The 19,064-nt window shown below is 43.4% G+C and overlaps 1 protein-coding gene across 2 annotated transcripts in view; it reads left to right on the top strand.

The window, feature by feature from the left end:
• The window catches only part of LOC140205852 (very long chain fatty acid elongase 4-like), a 147,380-nt gene extending 128,889 nt beyond the window's left edge, over window positions 1-18,491 (top strand). The window contains exon 13 of one of the 2 annotated variants that reach the window (XR_011887985.1): window positions 18,309-18,491. The gene's annotated coding sequence lies outside the window, so the exon portion shown is untranslated. The remainder of the gene's footprint in view (window positions 1-18,308) is intronic. The other variant, XR_011887984.1, reaches the window with a different exon arrangement.
• The last annotated feature ends 573 nt before the right edge of the window (window positions 18,492-19,064 follow it).

The raw sequence follows: 19,064 nt of genomic DNA, 5'->3' as shown, positions 1-19,064 counted from the left end.
TCTCTATCTCATTCATTGTGTGTGAAAAAAATATGGCTTTCAGTTCTGTTAAGCAAAGGTTAGACACTACTCTGTTGTAAATGTAAGTTTGAAAGATATACCGTTTAAACGGATCGAGATTAAGAAAGCAAATTTAACTGTTCATTGCTGTGTACAGATGTTTTTTCTTGTGTTTTTGACCTTTCCTTTGCCATTGTGTGCCTGAAAACTTTGAGGTGAGGAATAACACACATCAAAGTTGCTGGTGAACGCAGCAGGCCAGGCAGCATCTGTAGGAAGAGGTGCAGTCGACGTTTCAGGCTGAGACCCTTTGTCAGGACTAACTGAAGGAAGAGTGAGTAAGGGATTTGAAAGTTGGAGGGGGAGGGGGAGATCCAAAATGATAGGAGAAGACAGGAGGGGGAGGGATAGAGCCAAGAGCTGGACAGGTGATAGGCAAAAGGGGATACGAGAGGATCATGGGACAGGAGGTCCGGGAAGAAAGACAAGGAGGGGTGGGGGACCCATGATCCTCTCGTATCCCCTTTTGCCTATCACCTGTCCAGCTCTTGGCTCTATCCCTCCCCCTCCTGTCTTCTCCTATCATTTTGGATCTCCCCCTCCCCCTCCAACTTTCAAATCCCTTACTCACTCTTCCTTCAGTTAGTCCTGGTGAAGAGTCTCGGCCTGAAACGTCGACTGCACCTCTTCCTACAGATGCTGCCTGGCCTGCTGCGTTCACCAGCAACTTTGATGTGTGTTGCTTGAATTTCCAGCATCTGCAGAATTCCTGTTGTTTGAGGTAAGGAATAACTGCATTTTGTGCTTTTCAGATCAGCAGCAGAGTTTCTGTATGATGGCATTCTGCTGTTTTGAATACAATTCCCTCTCCTTTCATTTGTAATTTGATTAACATAGTCTTCACAACACTTATTTTTTTAAAGAAAGAAGCATTGAATTTTGAGGGATTACTTTTATTAGTCAGTTTGACATGTCTGTGGTGAACAGACAGAATCTGTTCAAGACTGACAGCTTATGAATTGCAGTTTCACAGAGAAATAATTTGCACAGTTCTGGGAGAAAGCTTTAAGATAAGTAACTTTGCCTGTCAAGCAAGGCACAATGAGCGCTAATCTAACCACTTTGCTTCATGATACCGTACAGTAAGTAAAGTGCTTGTGGCAGTCATCAGTAACAATACTCAGAGATATAAAAGACAGCAGCAGCTGGAGTCCGGAGCAACATACATGGTGGAGGAACTCAGTGGGTAAGACAGCATCTGTGGAGGAAAATGGCCGTTGGGCATATTGGATTGGGTCCCTGATTTGGACTGAAAATAGAGGGGAGAAAGCTAGTATAAAAAGGTGAAGGGAAGGGTTTGAGCAAAAACAGGCAAGCGACAAGGGTGAATCCAAGTGACAGACATGTGGAGAAGGGAAGAGTGAAAATGGTGACAGAAGCTCGGAGGTGGAGGCTATTCTTATCTGGATCCAACTATTGCTTACAAGATCTGGCTCCACCCCTTCCCTCCACCTTTTTATATTGGATACCTTCCTTCTATCTGGCAATCCAGATGAAAGGTTTCATCTCAAAATACTGAATAAAGGTTATGGGGAGAAAGCAGGAGAATGGGGTTGAGAAGAAAATTGTTCAGTCAGGATGAAATGACAGAGCAGACTCAATAGGCCAAATGGCCTAATTCTGCTCCTACGTCTTATGAGTGTCCATTGTCCTCCACAGATGCTACCTGACTCACTGAGTTTCTCAGATATCATGTGTGTTACATGAGATTGCTCAATTGTTATGAATCAGATCACCAATGTGTCAATAAGTGGTGAAGTAGTCCATTTCTACTGGGTGATCACAGTACAATTTGACATTGCTTGGCCTAATGGTGTTGGAGAAGGGGATCAACTTGCACCTGGATGTTCAATGATTAAAAAGCTTCATGAAATTTGGAGTATCAAGATAAGCAACATATTTTAGATCTATTTTACTTAGAAATCTATTTTCAGAATATTTTGATTTGTAGCATTGGCAAACATCACATTGGAAGGACAAACTCAAATGCAGCCATAAGGCTAATGGCAGCATTTTAAGCAGTGCGGAGGAACAGAGGGATCCTGAAGTCCAAATCCACAGATCCCTCAAGGTTGCCGCATAAGTTGATGGGGTCGTTAAGAAGGCATATGGTGTATTGGCCTGCAATAGTTGGGTGACTGAGTTCAACAGCATTGAGATAATGTTTCAGCTCTAAAAAACTCTGGTTAGACCACACTTGGAGTATTAGGTTCAGTTCTGTTAGCCTCATTTTAGGAGACATGTGGAAGATTTAGAGAAGATGCAGAGGAGATTTACCAGGATGCTGCCTGCATTAGGGAACATGTCTTATGAGGAAAAGTTGAACAAACTGGGGCTTTTCTCTTTGGAGCAAAGGAGGATGAAGCGTAACTTAACAGAGGTGTATAAGATGATAGGAAGCATACAGTAGATAGGGAGGACAGCCAGTGCTTTTTTCCCAGGTCGGCAATATGAGAAAACATACTTTTAAGATGATTGGAAGAAAGTATAGAGGGGATGTCAGAGATAGATTTTTTGCAGAAGGGAGTGGTAAGTGCATGGAATGCACTGCTGGGAGTGGGAGCAGAAGCAGATACATTAGGGACATTTACGAGACCCTTAGATAGGTACATAGAGAAAAATGGAGGGCTATGGGGAAGAGAAGGGTTAGATTAATCCAGGAGTATTTTAAAAGATTAGCACAACATCGGGGTCCAAAGGGTCTGTACTGTGTTGAACTGTTCAATGTTCTTTTAGCATCTGATTAGCATTAATTTATAATCAGTGGAGTTGTTTGCAGCCTTGCACTTCTTTTGTAGGCTTGAGGGGCCAAGTGGCCTGCTTTCGTTCTTATCTCCTTATGTTCTTTTGTGCTGCTGGACTTCACTCAAAGGCAATAAGTAACTATTTAAGGACGTGTAAAACTTAAACTGCATTTCTCTCTTTTTTTAAAGGATTAGCATTTGCCTGCCAAAATTCCAGTTCCCTTCAGACAGACTGCAGAGAACATTGCAACATAGAAAAATAAGCTCAGGAGTAGGTCACTTGGTCCATCAAATTTGTTCCACCTTTCAATGTAATCATGACTAATCCTCTGAAATACCTTATCCTCATGCTATCCTTTGTAACTTTTGTGTCAAGAAATCTATATCCTTCTTTAATATATTCTCTTGACTTCCACAGCATTCTGTGGTAGAGAATTCCATATTTTATGATTCAACGCTCTCTCTGGGAAGAACCTTCTCCTCATCTTCCACTTACCAGCAGCCAGTCTGGGCATCGGAAGTTTTGAGAGGAGGGGACATCAATCAGGTCTACTGCCCAAGGATAAAAGATAGCAACGGGCTGCACCAGCAAAAAAAGAGATTTGCCCAGCGGCCAATCCGCGTTTGGGATTGATTAGTAAATCAATTGATTAGAGCAAATGAAAGGAAGACAGGGGCAAATGCAGCAGTCATCGTTGCAGTAGCCGTCGTCTGAGGGGACAGAGTCAGAGTGGTGATCTTGAGGCTTTAGCTCTTCAAGGCTTCAGTAAATAGAGTCAAAGAATGCAAAGGAAAGAAAAATTATAGTTCTTTTTCCTTCTTTTCTTTATATCTCCTCAGCTGGGGACAGTGGAGACACCAGACAAGGTAGTGAAAAGCTCCTCTTGCAGGATGTGGGAAGGCAGGGAGACCTCCAGTGTCCCTGACGACCACAAATGTGAGAAGTGCATCCAGATGTAGCTTCTAACAATCCATGTTAAGGAATTAGAGCTGGAACTGGATGAACTCCGGATCATTTGGGTACTGAAGGGGTGAGAGGTAGGGCACATAGAGAGGTAGTTACACCCAAGGTGCAGGAGACAGGAAAGTGGGTGACAATCAGGAAGATGAAAGGGGTTAAAGAACCCAGTACCGAGTACCCCTGTGGTGATCCCCCTCAACAACAGGTTTCAATATTGTAGGGGGGAATGTCCTAACAGAGGAAAGTCACAGTGGTCAGGTCTCTGTGACTCAGAAGGGAATGGGAAGCTGTGGTGATAGAGGATTTGTTAGATGGGGGAATGGACAGGAGATTCTGTGAGCAAGAATGAGATTCCTGGATGGTATGTTGCCTCCTGGGTGCCAGGGTCCAGGATATCTCAGATCGAGTTCTTAGCATTCTTAAGTGGGAGGATAAACAGCCAGGATTGTGCTCCATGTAGGTACCAATGACATGGGTAGGATGAATTTAAAGGTTCTACATAGGAGTTCAGGAAGTTAGGTGCTAAATGAAAGGCCAGGAACTCCAGGGCTGTGCTCTCAGGATAGCTACCCATGCCACATGCTAATGAGGCCAGAACTTTGAAGATTATACAGCTTAATACGTGGCTAAGGAGTTGGTGTAGAAGGGAGGGCATAAGATTTTTGGATCATTGGACACTCTTCCAGGGAAGGTGGGACCTGTACAGAAAGGATGGTTTGCACCTGAACTGGAGGGGGACTAATAAGCTAGCGGGAAGGTTTGTTAATGCTGCTCAGTGGCATTTAGAGCTGCAGGGGGAAGGGGACCAGGGTGCCAGAACATTTAGTGGAGAGGTTATGGAGGCAGATGTTGGTAAGACCTGAGACAAAATTAGGAATCAAGAGATTGAGTATGCTGTGACTAATATCCTGAGCTGCCTATATCTGAGCGCAGAAAGTATCATGGGAAAGGCAGATAATAGTGCTGAAGATGAGGTAGCTGGTTTACAAACAGGGGCAATGTGTAGTGAGGAGAGGCTGTTGATAGGGCAAAATTGCAGTCAACAGAGTGAGTTGCAACGTAAAAGGCAGTCAAAATACAGTACTGAAGGTGTTGTATTTGAATATGTGCAGTATGTGGAATAAGGTAGATGAACTTGTAGCACAGTTGCATGTTGGCAGGTATGATGTTGAGAGCATCATTGAATCACAGCTGAAAGATTATAGCTGAGAGCTTAATGTCCATAAGACCAGAAGACCATAAGACATAGGAGCAGATTTAGGCCATTCAGCCCATCGAGTCTGCACCGACATTTCATCATGGCTGATCCTGGATCCCACTCAACCCCATACACATATCTTCTCACCATATCCTTTGATGTCCTGGCAGATCAAGAAACTATCAACTTCAGCCTTAGATGTACCCTGGACTTGGCCTCCACTGCAATCTGTGGCAGAACATTCCACAGATTCACTACTCTCTGGCTAAAAAAAAATTCCTCCTTACCTCTGTTCTAAAAGGTCGCCCCTCAATTTTGAGGCTGTGCCCTCTAGTTCTGGATAACTCCACCATAGGAAACATCCTCTCCACATCCATCCTATCTAGTCCTTTCAACATTCAGGAGATTTCAATGAAATCCTCACACATTCTTCTAAATTCCAGCGAGTACAGGCCCAAAGCTGCCAAACATTCTTGATATATAAACCTTTTTATTCCCAGAATCATCCTCGTGAATCTCTACTGGGAACTGTCCAATGACAACACACGTTTCTGAGATCTGGGACACAAAACTGTTTACAATTCAGCAAGTGCAGCCTGACTAGTGTCTTATAAGGGTCAGCATTATCTCCTTGCTGTTGTATTCTATTCCACTTGAAATAAGTGCCAACATTGCATTTGTCTTCTTTACCACTGAATCAACCTATAAATTAAACTTCTGGGAGTCTTGCATGAGGATTCCTAAGCGCCTTTGCACCTCTGATGTCTCTGTAATATCCTTTATTCCATTATCATACTGATACATATGACTTCTGCTTCTTCCTCTCAAATTGCAGTATGAATTCAGTCATATTATGATCACTAACTCTTAAGGTTTCCTTTACATTAGGCTCCTTAATAAGATCAGGGTTATTGCACAACACCCAATCTAAGATGGCCTTTCCCTGAGTAGGCTCAAGCACAAGCTGCTCTAAAAAGCCATCTCGGAGGCATTCAAAAAACTCCTTCTCTTGCGATCTGACACCAACCTCATTTTCCCAATCCCCTCGCTTATTGAAGTCCCCCATTAAAATTGTGTCATTACCCTTATTACATGCCTTTTCCAGCTCCCTTTGCAATCTCAACCCCACATCTTAGCTACTACTTGGAGGCCTATATATGATTCCCATAGTGTTTTTTTTTAACCTTCTGCAGTTTCTGAACTCCACTCACAAAGTTTAAGCATTCTCTGACCCTATGTCACCTCTTTCGAAAGACGTAGTTCTATCTCTTACCAAAAGTGAGGTGCAAAGGGACTTGTAAGTCCTTGTGCAGGCTTTCCTAAAAGATAATTTGCAGGTTGAATCTGTGGTGAGGAAGGCAAATGCAATGTTAGCATTTGTCTCAAGAAGACTAGAATATAAAAGCAAGTATGTAATGTTGAAACTTTATAAAGCACTGGTGAGACCTCACTTGGAGTATTGTGAGCAGTTTTGGACCCCTTGTCTTAGAAAGGGTGTGCTGAAACTGGAGAGGGTTCAAAGGAGTTTACGAAAATTATTCCAGGCTTGAATGACTTATCACATGAAGAGCATTTGAAGGCTCTGGGCCTGTATTCACTAGAATTCAGAAGAATGAGGAGTGACCTCATTGAGACCTATTGAATGGTGAAAGACCTTGATAGAGTGGATGTGGAGAAGATGTTTCCTATGGTGGGAGAGTCTGAAACCAGAGGACACAGCCTCAGAATAGAGGGGTGCCCTTTGAGAAAGGATATGAGGAGGAATTTCTTTAGACCATAAGGCCATAAGCTATTGGAGGAGAATTAGGCCATTTGGCTCATTGAGTCTGCTCTGCCATTTAGTCATGTCTGATCTTTTCCCCTCCTCAGCCCCACTCCCCAAACTTCTCCCTTTAATCTTTGATGTTGCGTCCAATCAAGAATTGATCAAGCTCTTCCCTAAATATACCCAATGACCTGGCCTCCAGAGCTGCCTATGGTAACAAATTACAGAAATTCGATGTAATTTGGCCTTTTCCGAATCCTTCTTATTAACTCGAATAGAGGAGCGGAGTTGACGACATTATTGAATATATTCAATCTAATATATTGGTCTAGCCTTGTTTTGTTCTGTTTGTCTTCTTTTTGGGTTTTTTTTTGGTTTTTCTTTGCATTATTTTCTTTCTTTTTATTACTTTTTATTTTTTTTCTCTATGATTAACTATATTAAGAGTTTGAAAGTCTATTACACTTGTATTATTTGAAGTATTTTTTGTACATGTTTATCAACAATAAAATTATTCCAATCTCTCTGTATCAATATTGTTATTCTGTTTATAATTTTGGAAAATTAATAAAAAGATTTAAAAAGAAAGAAATTACAGAAATCCACCACCTCTGACTGAAGAAATTTCTCCGCATCTCTATTTTAAATGGATGGCCCTCTATCCTGAGGCTATGCCCTCTTGTCCTAGACTCCCCCACCATGGGAAACAGCGTTTCCACATTTAATCTGTCTAGGCCTTTCATTCAAAAGATTTCAATGAGATTCCCCCTCATCCTTCTAAATTCCAGCAAGTACAGGCCTAGAGACATCAAATGTTTCTCATTGATTCTTTCCCGGAATCATCCTTGTGAACCTCCTCTGAACCCTCTGCAATGCCAGCACATCTTTTCTTAGATAATGAGCCCAAAACCATGCCAGAGTCCAATGATTCTTGAAAGATCATTGTAATGCCTCCACAATCTCTACTGCTACCTCTTTCAAAACTTTAGGGGGCAGTTCATCTGGTCCGGGTGACTTTTAGTTCTTTCAGTTTTTTAGCACCTTCTCCCCTGGAGCTGCACTTGGATGCACCACACGGATGTAGTTCCCTGGAAGACTTTGGGTCTCCCAGGACTCCAACGTTCGGCATGAAGAACACACAATGGCAATTTACTACACTAGGTGCAGTAAGAGAGAGAGAAGGGCACCATTACAGAAACTTACCCAGAGGCAATGCCTCTTTTGAGCCAAAGCCTGACACTCCTACTCTCACCACTGCCTACTCTTATGGTCTTACGGTCTTATCCTGAGGGTGTGACCCCTTGTTCCTGATTTCCAGGCACAGAGTGCACCCTTCCCAAATCTAGCCTTTAAAATCCTTTCAGTATGCTATGTTTTGATGAGATCTCACTCTTCTACACACTGGAGAATACAGGCCTGATTGACACAAGCTCTGTTCGTTTGAGGAGTTAGTATCATCACAGGAGTCTATCTTATGAATCTTCATTGCATTCCCTCCTTGGTTAAAGATAAGGAGAACAAAGCGCTACTCAGTACTCTGGATGTGGCCTCCCCAAGGCCCTGTATAATCGTTGTAAAATATCCTTCCTCCTGTACTCCTGCAAGAAGGCCAACATACTCTTTTGCATCTTAACTGTGTGCTGCTTCCAGATATTTATTTTCTGTGGCTGCATTTTGTTTCATTTCAGGTTTCCAATATCTATGTTTTTAAAAATATTTCAATTACTATTTAAATAAACCTGTACCTTATTGTTTTCCGACCACAGTGGCTAATTTCACATTTATGAATATTATTCTGCAACTGCCATGATGTGCTTGCCTACTTAATTTGACTTGTCGACATTGCCTTGCACCTTTTTCATATTTTACACTCCCACCCAGTTTAATGTCAACAGCAGATTTGGAAATGTTATGATCCGTCCTGTCATCCAAATGATTGATCACCGTGGCCCAGGCACTGCTCCCTTTGATTGTACCTCCTGTTCTCTGTTTCCAATCTGCTAATTTATTTTCAATCTGCACTAGAACATCACCCCCAAACCACATGCTTTAATTTGCCCACTATCTTCTTAGATAGCACTTTGTCAAAGGGTTTACTGAAAATCCAAATCTATCTCATGTAGTTGTTCCTTTTCACGTCGGTGGCATTTTTGCTGTTTTTGTAACACTTGCCTGCTAGCTTGACACTCAACCCACCGCAGATGGAAAGCAAGCAAGGAGCCAGCGGGATTCGAACCCGGGAGCTTTCACCTCAAAGGCCAGTGCTGATGCCACTATACCATCGGCTGGCTAAACTACATCCCATGGTTCTCCTTTATCCATTCTGCCAACATCCTAAAAAACTCTTTTAGGTTTGCCAAATATTATTTCTTTTTCAAAAAATCTAGGTTTACTTGCATTACTAACTGCTGTGTGACCATTGAGAGGTGAGTCCTTCCAAGTTGTCTGAAAAACATCCAAACTTTACCAGGAATTTCTTTGAAGTTTTCCTATGAGACTGTTCTCTCAATCACATCCCAAATAATCAACTCTGAAGAATAAGCCCTTTTCGTGTTGCTCAGTGTTAAATGTTTACTTTGCCACGTTGTGGACCAATTCTAAAGTAAATCAATCTCATGTGTCCTCTGTGAGAAAAAGTGGTCATTATCATAAGTAAGGACACTGACTTTCTGGGACATACACTCTTCTCGTTACCACCATCACAGAGGAGGTGCAGGAGCTTGAAGAATCAACACACAATGATTCAGTAACACACACAAAATGCTGGAGGAACTCAGCAGGCCAGGCAGCATCTATGGAAAAAAGTACAGTTGATGTTTCGGGCCGAAGGTCTGGAGGTAAAAAACTGAGTAGATTAAAAAGGTGAGGGGATGGGAAAGTGAAACACCAGGTGATAGGTGAAACCTGGAGGGGGAGGGACGACGTAAAGAGCTAGGAAGTTGGTTGGTGAAAGAGACAGAAGGCCATGGAAGAAAGAAAAGTGTGGGGGGGGGGACCACCAGAGGGAGGTGATGGGAGGGCAAGGAGATAGGTGAGAGAGGGAAAACGTGATGGAAGATGTTGAAGGAGCGAGGGGGGTGGGGGCATAACTGGAAGTTTGAGAAATCGATGTTCATGCCATCAGGTTGGAGGCGACCCAAACAGAATATGTGTTGTTCCTCCAACCTAAGTGTGGGCTCATCATGGCAGTGGAGGAGGTCATGGATGGACGTATTGGAATGGGAATGGGAAGTGGAATTAAAATGGGTGGCCACTGGGAGATCCCACTGTTTCTGGCAGACAGAGTATAGATACTTGGCAAAACGGTCTCCCAATCTAAGTCGGGGCTCACCAATATACAGGAGGCCACACTGTGAGCACTGAAAATAGTAAGTAACCCCAATAGACTCACCTCACTTGGAAAGACTGTTTAGGGCCCTGAATGGTAGTGAGGGAGGAGGTGTAGGGTCAGGTATATCACCTGATCCGCTTGCAAGGGTAAGTGCTAGGAGGAAGAAGAGTGGGGAGGGATGTATGGACAAGGGAGTCATGTAGGGAGCAATCCCTGTGGAGAACAAAAAGTTGGGGAAGGGGAGGGAAAGATTTGCTTGGTGGTGGGATCCCATTGGAGGTGGAGGAAGTTTTGGAGAATTATGTGCTGGATGTGGAGGCTGGTGGAATGATAGGTGAAGACAAGAAGAACCCCATCACTGGTCGGGTGGTGGGAGAATGGGGTAAGGGCAGACATGCGTGAAATGGAAAAGAAGTGGTTGAGGGCAGCGTTGATGGTGGAGGAAGGGAAGCCCCTTTCTTTGAAAAAGGAGGACATCTCCTTTGTTCTAGAATGAAATGCCTCATCCTGAGAGCAGATGCAGCGGAGTCGGAGGAATTGAGAAAAGGAGATGGCGTTTTTACAAGTAGTGGGGTGGGCATGTGCAGATTTTCTCTTGCTTGTGACTCAATGATTCAGTGACAACTTCTTCCCCTCCACTATCATATTTCTATATAATCCACAACATTTTACACAAATTCCACCATCATGTCACCAGCGAATAAACAGACTGAACCATGTTTATATAAGCAGACACAGTACTGACAAAGCCACCCCAGGCCCTCATCTTGGTCTGTCTAACCACATCTCCATAATGTTAATCCCAGCATACCAACTGCTGCTGAAAATTGAGAAACCAGTCAAGAGGACCATCACCATATGGCCTAATGAGGCAATCTCTCTGCTTCTAGGCTGTTTTAAAATGACTAATGTTTGAGGAGGCCGGCACAAACGGAGAAGGCACAGACCTTGAGGAATATACCTCACCTGTCACTGGCTACATCAGTAAGTGTGTAGACGATGTTGGTACCTCACAAATAGTCATCCCAGACCCAAACAGAAGCTCCCCACTAAAAGTCAGGGATGCCGCTTTTAAGCCTGGAGGCATCAAGAGGTCAAAGGCTGCCTATGCACAAAAAAATTCAGGAACACCTGTCGATAACAATCCCCGGGAACATGGCTGAGCAACAAGGGCATAACTAACTGTGCAAGGAACAGCAGTATGAACTGCACCAGTGAAGCCTCCCTCCCCAATGCTCCAAACTTTCATGCACGCTTTGAGGCTTGCAACACAATGATGGCCATGAAAGCTAACGGTCCGTCCCCACTCCTCTGGGTGAGCAGCAACCGCTTGCAACTGTGTTGGTCTTCCCAAATAAAACTGCTTGAAGTGTTTTATGTTTCAGAAAAACTGTAACACATCCTGTTGACCAAAACCTGAGCTCAAAGTATGCCAAAACCCTTTACGTGGTTGCGAATTATGTGCATTTCCACCAATTACATTACTTGCTGCCAGAATTCAGTGAAACCAGCATTGTGAACCTACCCAGAGCTCGGCCGAGCCACCCATCTCGGGTCCTATGCTCCATGGGTGGAGGAACAGCAGGTACCTCTGGCTTGTCCAGAGGTGTGTTGCCACACTAATGGTCATGTTGTGACAGGGGTATCGTAGCAGGTCACTGGCTTAAGACGATCTACTGAAATGCATTCAGCTTTGCCCCTCTTATCCATGATAGAAATCATTTCTCCCTATTCCAAAACGCAGAACGGGCCGTCATAAGGGAGCCTAAAGGGATGTTGGTGTGCATCGTGGTGGAAGAAAACAAGTGAGGCAGAAGGTAAGTCAACAGGGACCTTAGAGTGCTGTCCGCCATAATGGGAGGTAGGAGTAGGTGAAAAGGAATTAAGTTTACCGAGGAGAGTAGAACACTGTGAGAGGCTGACCAGGTGGTTGTGGTGTCGGGAATGAAATCACCAGGCACTTGAAATGGCTGCTTGTATGCCAACTCAGCCATGGACAACAGCAGGTCCTCTTTTGGAGCTGTCCTGAGCCCCAGCAGGACCCACGGGAGATGAGCAACCCAGGTGTTGATGGTTGCCTGAGCCGTGTCTGCGGCCGTCGTTGATGCTAGGGGGACAACCTCTGGACGCCTGGTGGTACAGTCCACCATGATAAGGAGGTGCGTGAAACTGCGGGAGGGAGGAAGAGGACCAGCAAGGTCCACTTTGACATAGTCAAACAGTCGCTCAGGAACTTCAAAAGCTGCCAGTGGTGCCGGTTAATTTTTGCCTGCTGGCACTGCAGAAAGGCTGCACTCCAATCACACATGTCCTTTTGAAGGCCCTGCCAGATATATTTTAATGCAGCCATTTTCTGTGAGGCCTTCTGACTCGGATACGAGAGGCCATGTATGGAGTCAAAAACATTCCGCCTTCAGTTTGCAGTCATGATGGGGCAAGGGCAAACAGTTGAGACATCCAACAGGAGGGAAACCCCAGCTTTCCTGAACTTAATATCAGCCAACCACAGGCCCTTGACTGCTGTTTGGTAAACCTGGATCTCCATGTCAGTAGCTTAGTCGGCTGCCATGCCGGCATAGTCAGCCCTTGTGTGTGTATGGCCTCAATGGCTGGGCGTGAGAGGCAATCAGCCACAGCATTATTTTTCTCCTTGATATGTTGTATATCGGTCTGATATTTTGGCCATCGTGTGTATGAGGGGTTTGTGATCAGCGAGCACTATGAAATGGCGACCCTCTGGGAGAAATCGAAAATGGTGGACAAACAGATAGAGACTGAGAATCTCACGGTCAAACATGCTGTACTTTCTTCCAGGCGGACGGAGCAGGCGCCTGAGGAGGGCGAGTGGCTGTCACACACCTCCAACCGACTTGTTCATGCACAGCACCCACAAGCATAGTCCGAAGTCAGTAGTACTGGGCAGCAGGTGTTCCAGTAGGGTCACATTAGAAAGAGCTTGTTTGGTATCATCAGATGCCATGGTCGTGTCCACTGACCATCAAGCACTTGTTTAGGGTGTTGCCTTTAAGCATATTAAACAGGGGGAGCATAAGTTCAGCAGCTCGCGGAATGGAGAGGTGATAGAAGTTAACCATACCTAAAAACTCCTGAAATTTTTAGTAGTGTGGGGCAGTGGGAATTCCATAATAGCGGCTAATTTTGATGGGAGGGGTTTCCCACCCTCCGTGGAGATGTGATGGCCGACAAAGTCAATGGTTGACAACCCAAACTGGCATTTAGCAGGGTTAATAATCAAGCCATGTTGGCTTAAGCACTCAAGAAGAGTGCGGAGATGAGGTACGTGTTCAGACTTGGGATGCACTGGTGACAAGTATGTCATCCAGGTAGACAAAAAGAAAAATCTAAGTTTTTTAATACAGAGTCCATCAGCCATTGCAAAGTCTGTGCTGCATTTTTCAGTCCAAACAGCTTGCGCAGAAACTCAGAGAGCACAAGGAGGGTTATCACAGCCATTTTGTGAATTTCCTCCGAGCACACAGGCACCTGATGGTTGCCCCTAACTAACTGATGTGGGACCGGGAAACAATCGGGGGGCAGTGGTGCCAGTAATTACCACATGGCCGGCAACCATTTCGGACTTTGGAACCATTTGGAGGGCAAAGCCCAGGGGCTGACAGTCCTTGGGCCACACAGGAAATCTGCACTGAACAGAGGTCTAGCTACTGTAACCAGGACGAAGTCCCATGTGTAACGTTGCCCACTGAAGCAGAGCATCACCTGTCGTCTCCCAGAAGCCGGGATCCTGCTGCCATTGTCAGCCTCCAGTGAGGTTTCTTAGCTCTTTGCCTTGTCATCAATAGGCAATGTTAGCAGCACGCTCACTTGAGCACCTGTCTCACAGAGGAAATACCACACTGAAAAGGTGATGTAATGAACAGAAGATGACCCTGGCAGCTGGAACTCACAGTGTTCACAGACCTCTGATATCCCAATGTGCTGGCACTGTCAAAGCTGCAAGGTATTCGGCACTTCCTAGCATTCTTACCAAAGCGAGCTCAGTAAAAACACAGACCCCATGTAGTCTGTTTGGCAGCATTAGATAGTAGTCTGTTTCATGTGCTTACGTTGGAGGCCTTGCTGACTGGGATTATTGGAGCAGGGAAATGAGGAGGAATTATGAATCTCTGCCTAGACAAGTGTAGACTATCAGCACACACTCCCTGTAGTTCTTCACAGGTGTATTAGTGAGGGCCATCCCATCTTGAGCGGGTGTTTCCTGCATGAAGTGTTCTTTAAAAATAAAACAAGGATGGTGATTTCACAGATCAGACAGCATGTGGTCCATGTGCTCTGACAGCTTAACATCGACGAGGCCGAGCATGGAGAGCAACGGTTTGGCGCACTCAGACTCCGATAATCCGATAGTCTGTAAAAGGCCAGTCTTGAGCGATAGGTATTTATCGTGTTGAAGCCAGTGTTCTACCAGCATCACCACTCTCACAGCTGTGCAATTACTGAGTGACGCTACCGCATTAAAAAATCTGGTGTCATCAGTGGTAATTTCTCACAGCAAAAACTGGGCGTTGGCTTGTACAAACCGAGCAACGGCACTTTGCTCCCAAAACTCTGGCAGTTTCAAAGCATTGGCGGACATGTTCAATAACTCTGGAATCACCCTGGAGCATTGGGGTCACCAGTGTAGGTTTTTGCAAGTGAAGCTGTGTGAGGTGTTTGTTTCAGAAAAGCCATAACACATTTAAGGAGGAGAAGATGGCGGCGCGACACAGCGTGCGCAGCCGTTCCAAAGGAATATCGCTATGTGTAACTAGGAGTGCCGTGCACAATCCGGATTTGATGGAGACAGTTGTGAGAAAGCGCAGAGGAACATCTGGAGAAACTTCTGAAATGCCTGCTTCGCTGCCGCTGCTACTGTGCGATTGAGAATCTCCAGAGCTGAAGGCCCTAAATTCTCGGCTTTGCGTATCGCCTGTTGCCGGGGCCAGGGTCAAAACGCTCAGCAGAGATGGTGCTTGGTGCTCGGTGTCGAATAGGTGGTTGGAGGCTCGGAGTTCTTTGGACGGACTCGGAGTCGGACTGTGGTCCGATGCTTCCGGGATGCTGCACCGGCAGGTTGGCGGCGCTGGAGGTTTACCGTCTGCGTGAGATGATGGGACTTTTGAGAGACTTTGAGACTTTTACTGTGCCATGGTCTGTTCTTATCAAATTATGGTATTGCTTCGCACTGTTGTAACTATATGTTATAATTATGTGGTTTTTGTTAGTTTTTAAGTCGGTTTGTCATGTGTTTTCGTGATATCATTCTGGAAAAACATTTTTATCATTTCTTAATGCATGCATTTCTAAATGACAATAAAAGGGGACTGCGTGTCCTCATAATCACATATACATATACATTTTATTGAACACCAAACTCTGAACACAAAGTATGCTGAAATGTTTCATGTGATTACATCATCACGTCAGACCAGCCTCTCAAAGTACAACCCCAACTCAATGTCGGCGATTGTGAATTATGTACGTTACCACCAGTCACATTATCCTACAACAGCAGCAGATGTGAGAAGGACTCTGCAGAGAGTCAAGTCCATAAGGCTGCCGGGCCAGGAAACATCCTAGGTTGAGTACTCAGGGGTGTGCACACCAGCTCACTGACATCTTCATGGACATCTTCATCACATCACTGATCCAGGCTGCAGACCCCTGATGCTTCAAATCGGCCAACATCATCCTTGAACCAAAGAACTCTACACCTTCAGATCAAAATGACTACCGCCCAGTGGCACTGGCTTTGAATGACTGGTAGTGACACACGTCAAAAACTCCATTCTTGCCACACTGGACATAACCCCATATGCTTACTGACAGAACTAGTCTATGACAGATCCCATAGCAATGTCCTGCTCCTCAGTCTAAATACACCACTGTACAATTAGGTGTTGGACTTCCTAACCAACAGACCTAAGAAAGTCAGGATGCACAATCGCTCCTCCCTCTCCCTCCATCAACCTCAACACAGGTACCCCCAGGCCTGTGTGCTGAACCCACTGCTGTACATAACTCACACATGACTGTACAACAAAATACCCAAGCGATCACATTGTCAAGTTCATCACTGACATGACGGTGGTAGGGCTCATCACCAACAGTGATGAGGTGGCCTACAGAGAGGGGGTGGAAGGGTTTGAGGCCTGTGGCTAGGCAAATAGTCTCTTCCTCAATGTCAACAAGATCAAGGAGATGATTATCGACTTCAGGAGAACTTGCTGAACTCACAACCCTCTTTACATCGGCTCACAGCAGTGGAAACTGCGAGCAGCTTCAAACACCTGGGAGTGCACATCCTGCCTAAACCCTCATGGTCCCAGAACACATCCTACACAACCAAGAAGGTTCACCAGTGCACCTAGAGAGCTGGACTATGCACATCAATACTCACGACTTTCTACAGATGCACGGTAGAGAGCATCCTAACAAGTGGCATCATTGCACGGTACGGAAACTGCTCCGTGGTAGACAGAAAGCCTCTACAACGGGTTGTCAAAACTGCCCAATACATCACCGGTACCAGACTGCCTGCCATCAGCGACATATATACAGCAGGGTGCCAGAAAAAAGGCTAGAAATATCATGAAGGATTCCACCCATCCTGCTTGTGGACTGTTTGTCCCACTCTCATCAGGGAAGAGGCTATGTAGCATCCATACCAGGACCACCAGACTCAAAAAACAATTACATACCCCAAGTAGTGAGGCTGATCAACTCCTCCACAACACCTCCCACCACCATTAGCTTATCATTTTCTGTCAGTCACTTTATGCACATAACAATCTGTATACAGTATATAAGCTATCTTAAGTATTTATTTTTATTGTGTTCTTATCTAGTCCAAACTTCATGTTTATATTTTTCAAAAATAGTTCTGCTATTCAAATTAATTGCTTTAGCTTTACTGATGATGTAAAGAACAAATGATAATCAATTGTGTCATTCTAAATCAGGCCCAGAGGAAAAGAAGAAATCTTTCATGTTGTTAATCGACTACCAAAAAGCATTTGATTCTGTCCCATACTCATAATTAATAGAAGTTCTTAATATATATTAACTATATCTAATGGTTGTGAAAATTTAAATTGTCCATGTGTAGAAGGTGAGTCAAGGTATAATCCATTTGGTTGTTTCTGATTTGATACCCCATTTTCATCTGATTCAGTAAATTAGAGAACAGGACTAAAGCTAGACAAAGCCATAGTGGGCTTAGAGAGTTGCCCTGGAAAATGCCTGGGTTTATTGTGATAATGGTGGTTGTTCTTTTTTGTTGTTAATAGAATAATTATAGTATGCCAATGCTTCATCAGATGATGTAAGAACTTCACAAGTATTGGATGGAGTTAATATATATTAAGAACTGATACTAAGCATGAGTGTGTGACAGAATCAAATGCTTTTTGGTAATCAATATATCAACATGAAAGATATCTGCTTTTCCTCCGGGCTTGATTTACAATGACAGAATCTACTATCAGTTGTTCTTTACACCCTTTCATACCTTACGGCATCCTTTCTGCTCTTCTGTAAGTATATTATAGTTATTGAAGTAAGTGGTGATTAGTTGCGAGATGCATGTTGTCACAATAATATAGAGTTTGTAAACAAGTAATAGGATAATATTTTGATGGATCATTTGTGATTTCTCCTGCAGGTAAGAGATATGTTTTACCTTATTATTGTTGTATTTTTATTTTTTCTCAGCTCAAGTTGGTAAAACCTGAGGTACAGGCATAGCCAAGCACACTCATTTCTCAATTGTGAGGGACTTTTGGATTATTCTACTGGTGTTTAGTATTGTGGCTTTCTGGAGATTTACGTAGATATTGCTGTGTAGCAATAATTGCTTGGTGCTATTGTGTAGTGCCTTTGGGATGATACTAGTTGTAGATACTACTTTCAGGACAATGTATACACTATTCATGTTCCAAAGCATATTCAGCATATTTCGACTGTTTTTCTCTTATTGATTTTTGTATGTTGTGTTTTGTAATGGCTATATCTATTAAGTAAGTTGTTCTTTCTTGTTTATTCTGTACTATTATATCTGGATGGTTATTATGGATTGTCTTATCTGTAACAATGGATCAGTTGTAATATAATTTGACCCTAAAACTGGATCAGGCTTGTATTTATAGTAAGGAATGGTTTCTTTTATGAGTTTGTATTTTAATTTTAATTTGTATTTTAATATTTATTATTATTTTTTTTTGTATTTGCAGAGTCTGGTTTTTTTTGCACCCTGGTTGTCCACCCAGCTGGAGTGGTCTTTCATTGAGTCTATTATGGTTATTGGATCTATTGAGTATGACCTCAAGAAAATATATATTTACATTGATTATAAATTTACTTTGAATTTGAACTTTTGAACTTTGAGTAACAATTATTTATTTCTCCTTTACACTTGTTTACTGGAAATTGCATTAAACAATCTTGAAATTTATATCCTGAACCCATGAATATTACTTTGTTATTCCCATTTTTTGCACTATTTATTTGTTTTGTACTTTATTGTAGGTTTATGTCTTTCAACTGAACAGCTTCCACAAAACAACAAATTTCATGTTTTGTAGACAGTGATAATAAACCTGATTTAATTTCTGATTCTAAAGAAATTAGAAATGAAACAGCAACACCATCTGTGGGAAAGGCTCTAATCTATTACATCCATATATCAGCAAAACCTATTGAAAATTATAATCTTATGCACCTTATTACTTGAAGTATGTTAGAATTGGGATCCATAACAGTGATCATTACCTTCTGATGCATTGCGAGAACATTTCCCACAAACTCATCAACCTGCTCTGCTGAATTCTGAACAACAGAGACTTTGCACCTAAAACTCTACTATATTTCGTCTTTCACTGTCACTCTGTTCAACACCCCGGATCTGATAATAAGGCAGAGACAACAAGAGGAAAATTCCTTAATTTGTTGAACCACACCACTGACAACTTTGACAGTGACAACACAAG

This window comes from Mobula birostris, chromosome 12 (assembly GCF_030028105.1).
Source record: "Mobula birostris isolate sMobBir1 chromosome 12, sMobBir1.hap1, whole genome shotgun sequence".
Lineage (NCBI taxonomy): Eukaryota > Metazoa > Chordata > Chondrichthyes > Myliobatiformes > Myliobatidae > Mobula > Mobula birostris.
The sequence above is the reverse complement of the archived record's forward strand: the minus strand, read 5'-3'. Positions and strand labels throughout refer to the sequence as shown.